Source organism: Trichechus manatus, unplaced genomic scaffold (assembly GCF_000243295.1).
Source record: "Trichechus manatus latirostris isolate Lorelei unplaced genomic scaffold, TriManLat1.0 scaffold00037, whole genome shotgun sequence".
In the NCBI taxonomy this organism is placed as follows: domain Eukaryota; kingdom Metazoa; phylum Chordata; class Mammalia; order Sirenia; family Trichechidae; genus Trichechus; species Trichechus manatus.
In genome coordinates this window covers 10,956,430-10,961,899 of record NW_004443973.1, presented here as the reverse complement: position 1 = coordinate 10,961,899, position 5,470 = coordinate 10,956,430, and positions in this window count along the sequence as shown.

Here is a 5,470-nt window from a genome sequence, read left to right as displayed (position 1 = left end):
AGCTTCCAGCATCACAGCAACTCGCAAGCCTCCACAGTACGACAAACTGACAGACACATGGGGGATGTCTCCTACTGGCTGAGTAGTATGTATGTAACACATTTTGTTTATCCATTCATTCTTGATAGTGTCTTTTAATGCACAAAAGTTTTTAATTTTCATAAAGTCCAATTTACCTACTTTTTCTTTTGACGCTTGTGCTTTTTGTGTCATATCTAAGAATCCATTGCCAAATCCAAGGTCATGAAGATTTACTCCATGTTTTCTTCTGAGAGTTTTAGTTTTAACTCTTCTATTTAGGTCTTTGATCCATTTTGAGTTAACTTTTTTATATTGTGTGAGGTATGGATCCAACTCATTCTTTTGCATGTGAATATCCACTTGTTGTTGCTGTTGTTAGTTGCTGTGGGTTTGATTCCAACTCACGGTGACCAAATGTGGGCAGAGTAGAACTGCTCCATAAAGTTTTCAAGACTGCGACCTTTGGAAACAGATTGCCAGGGCTGTATTCTGAGGAACCGCTGGGTGAGTTCAAACCACCAACCTTTCAGCTAATAATCAAGCACTTAATTGTTTACGTCACTCAGAGACTCCAAATATCCAGTTATCTTAGGACTGTTTTTGTAAAGACTGTTTTTTCCTCATTCAATGGTCTGAGCACCCTTGTCAAAAATCAATTGACCATAGAAGTATGGGTTTATTTCTGGACTCTCTGTTTTATTCCATTGATTTATATGTCTATCCTTATGCCAGTACCACACTGTTTGGTTACTGTAGTTTTTATATCGGGAAGTGTGAGTCTTGCAACTTTGTTTTTCTTTTTCAAGAGTGTTTTGGCAATTTGAGATCCCTTATGAAATTTAGGATCAGCTTGTCCATTTCTGCAAAAAAGAAAGTTGGAATTTTGACAGGGTGTGCATTGAATATGTACCTTGATTTGGAGAGTATTGCCATCTTAACAATATTAAGTCTTCTAATTCATGAACATGGAATGTCTTTCCATTTATTCAGGTTTTTAAAAAATTTCTTTTGACAATGTTTTGTAGTTTTCAATGTGTAAGTCTTGCACCTCTAGGTTAAATTTATATCTAAGTTTTTTATTCTTTTCGATGTCATGTAAATGCAGTTGTTTTCTTAATTTCATATTCAGATTGTCCATTGCTAGCATATGGAAATACAACTCATTTTTTATGTTGTTATTACTGCTATTGTTAAGGGAACCTTTTCCCACCAGTGCATCCTTGAGAACTTTTGCCAATTTTTGGAGTACTTCAGTCACTCTCTGACCCTCAGTCTTTCCAAATGCTGAAGAATATTACTACACTCCTTAGTCTCACCTATTTTGATATGATTCAACACTGCTTTATTAATAAGAAGTCCTCACTCTTAAATTAACCATAGACAACAATTCATTTGAAGATACTGACTGAAATGTTGAAGAAAAAAAAGGATATGGGAAATAACCTTATGTTCATTACATTTTTAAATTTTTTCCTATTTATTTTATTTTTGTCTATTATATCTTGATGGTTATAAAAGTATACTTTTTGAATAAAACTGTAATTCATAACTAAAATCACCCACAGGGTCAGGGTAGAAGGGCTAGTTGACTGATTCAGATACAGGCCGTCAATTAGTTTCTCATTTTTAGCTCAAATTCTTATCATTATCCTACGTCACACTGGCTTCTTCACTGTCCTGCTGGGCAGAGTAATTTCCTGCCCTCTACGGTCCTTAATCTGGAAAGGGAGACAAATTTATATACTAATCCCCCTTCCACAACCTGCTCAAAGCTTTGATTCTCCAGGAATATGCCCTATTAATGTTGTGGGCTCAAATGTACCCGTATGACATCTCATGCTTGAGAAGGGAGAGTCTAGCATGACTATTTTGAAAATCTGGGAACCTTTCAAATATTTTCAAAAACCAGGGAAGTGGTATGATCAGATCATGTGAAAAGAAGGGGTTGCTATGAGTTGGAATCACTCAACAGCAAGGAGTTTGGTTTTAGTTTTGAAAAGAAGAACCAATGGCCTTAAAGTTCCACCTCCACCATGGTGTCAATTCTACCATTTTTTCTTTTGCGTTCAGAATTGTCCTGGGGAGGAAAAAAAACACTTAATTGTTTTTTTGTTTTTCTAATTGCGATGTTGTTAGTTGCTGTTGAGTCAGCTCTGACTCACAGGGACCTTATGCATAACAGAACAAAATGTTGCCCTGCTCCATCTTCATGATCATTGGTATGTTTGAGTCTACCTAATTACAACAATACATGTTTATTGTAGAAAACGTGGAAAATGCTTAAAAGCAAAATAAACAAATGAAAAATAAATAAAGGTAATTCCAATCTCTCCACCCTGAGGTGAACATATTTAACATTTTAGCATTTTCTGCTTTCTGTGTCTGGGTATATATACAATTTTTTTTTTTTTTAAAACAAAAGTGAGATCACATTAGAGATTCTATTTTGAGACTTTCATTTTTCAAATCTATTTTTTGCCTTGACCATTATTAAGTTTCTTTTTTATACAAGCAGATGTGCCTGAGAGGGCTGAGACATTAAACTACTGAGTGAGTTAGTGGTAAATGATGTGTGCCAGGTTCCCATCTCTGGGACGACTGATGTGAAAGCATTGAGGCAAAAGGAGTCCTGAGGAGATGATAAGACGTGGATTTGGAATCGAGAGCACTGGGTCAGTGTGAAAAGGGTGAGCATGGGGAGGGTACGATATGAAGAGGGGATGTTATGAATCTGGGCAGGTGGGAGCAGGTGGAAGGTACTACTCTAAGGCCAGGCCAGAATTAGCACATTGGCCCTAGATATTAAAAACAGCTAGAATTTCCTAACCACTTACCACATGCAAGGTACTCCGCTCTAAACTTACAATTTTAAATCTTTACAACAGAATGAGTGAATTTACATTATTCCGTTTTGGATGAGGAAACAGAGGTCCAAAGAAGTTAAGGAACACGCCCAAGGGTGGCAGATTGTGTTTTCCAAAAAAATGGCCACAACAATATTTCTGGTGTTTCTCCAGAACTCTGTCATTCTCCCTTGCCATGGAGCCTATTTCTCTCCCCTTGAAACTTACCAGGACTTTGTGATTGCCTTAATAAATAGAACACTGTGGAAATGACACTACATGACTGGCAAGGCTGGGTTTAAAAGAGCAGAACAGCTTCTTTCTCTCTTTGGATTCTTGCCCTTGGAACTCAACCACCATGTTGTGAGGAAGCCCAGGCTACATGAAGAGGCAACATGTAGGTATTCTGGCAAATAACCTTAAGTAAATTCCCTGTCAACAGCAAGCATCAGTCACCATACATAGACAAAAACAAGCCTTCAGATGATTCTAACCCCCAGCTGTTGAATCACCCTCATCCTTTGAGTCTTTTCAGCTGAGGTCTCAGACACTGAGAACAGAGAAAATTGCCCCTACTCTGCCCTGTCCAAATTTCTAAACAACAGAATCCATGAGTGTAACAAATGGTTATTTTGTGCCACTAAGTTTTGAGATAATTTGATATACAACAAGGCACATACCTCTAGTAGGGACAAGCCTGGGGTTTGAACCCAACTCTGTCTGCCTCCAGAAAACCAAAAACCAAACCCATTGCTGTCAAGTCATAGGACAGAGTAGAACTGTCCTGTGGAGTTTCCAAGGAGCACCTGGTAGAGTCAAACTACTGACCTTTTGGTTAGCGGTCATAGCACTTAACCACTACACCACCAGGGTCTACGCTTTTTGCCACTAGCCTCTACTTCCACAATCTGTGACAATTACCCACAGGGAATTCTAGGTGTCTCTGGGGCTGGAGCTCCAGCTCCTACCCTACTTATTTTGCTGCCTGCCTTTATCTTCTTACCTTCTAGGGAAGTGGTCTTAGACGCTGCCTAAAAGAAAAAAAAACCAAACCTGCTGCCGTAGAATCGACTCATAGTGACCCTATATAGGACAGAGTAGAACTGCCTCATAGGGTTTCCAAGGAGCGCACTCAGCCACTACACCACCAGGGTTTCCAGGCATGCCACCGGGGTTTTCAGGCACTGATTCTGTATTAGAATTATCTGGTAAATTAACAAAACAAAACAAAACCTTATAGTCAGGCCCTAACCCTGACCAATTACATCAGAATCTCTGGGGCTAAGGCTTGGTTATCAGTTGGTTTTAAAAGTTCCTCAGGTGGTTCTAACGTGCACCCAGGGTTGAGGACTGCCGCTTTCGGGTGGAAGAGAGGTCTGACATGAGCAATGTTGTGAATTGAATTGTGTCCCCCTAAAATACATATTGTAAATCCTAACCCTGATACATGTGAATATAATCCCATTTGGGATTAGACTTTTCTTTGTTATGTTAATGAGGCTACCCCAGTGTAGGGTGTGTCTTAAACCAATCACTTTTGAGAAATAAAAGGAGCAGTTTAGGCACAGAAGCAAGCAAAGACAAACTGGGGAAGACTGATGCTACGTGGAGACCACCAAGGAACTGAGGAACAGAAGCTGAAAACAGACACAGACCTTCCCCAAGAACCAACACAGAAGAAAGCCTTCCCCTAGAGACAGTGCCCTGAGTTCTAGCCTTCCAGCCTCCTAATTGTAGAAAATAAATTTTCGTTCGTTAAAGATACCTACTAAGAAACTAAGACCAGCAGTGAGCCAGAAGAAGCGAAGGACACCTGTGGCAGCAAATTGCTGCTTGGGCTAGAGGAAGAGAAATAGAAATCACAGAGAATCCCAACACACTTCACGGTAGCTTATGGATGAAGAGGATGGGGTATTAAGTGAAATACAAAACAGAACGTGTAGGAGAAATACTCACCCCACTAGTTTAAATCGTGGAATTCCATTGCACAAAATTAAAAACCAAAAATGGAAAAGGAGGGAGACACAATATATTTAGTGGAAGTGAAGAAACATAGATGAATAACTAGGGCTTGGTGTGAGTCTCCTCTATTATAACCTGGTATGCACGTTTCATTTGGGAAGTTACTCACTGATCAGAATTTTCAGACTCTGTTTTATCAAATGCGGTAATCAACTGCCAACTTTATTGTTCAGCCTGGCAGCTCACTACTCAAGGTGTCAGGAATTAGGAGCTTGATCTCCACTCACAACTGGAAATCAGAGCCACACCAGCTGTCCCTGACGAGCCCCGTCTTCAGCCACACGCACTCAGCAGAGCTCTATTACAGACATGTTTTTCTTTCCTGCTAACTCCCAGCCTTCCCCTTTGGCTGTTTCTGGAGCTATATGTTGCCTAGGAATTGATGCATAGGATGTTGCCTATTCCTGAAGTCATTTATATGGGTATTACTACAGTAAATTCTTTATGAAATAAAAATCAGTAGTCACCCACATCCTGAGTAGGGAGGAAAATAATTGTTTATGGCACTCAGCTTAAGCTGTTCTGGTAATCACGTTGAAAAATACAATATTTATTCATTAGATCAAATTTAATGAGGCCTCCTG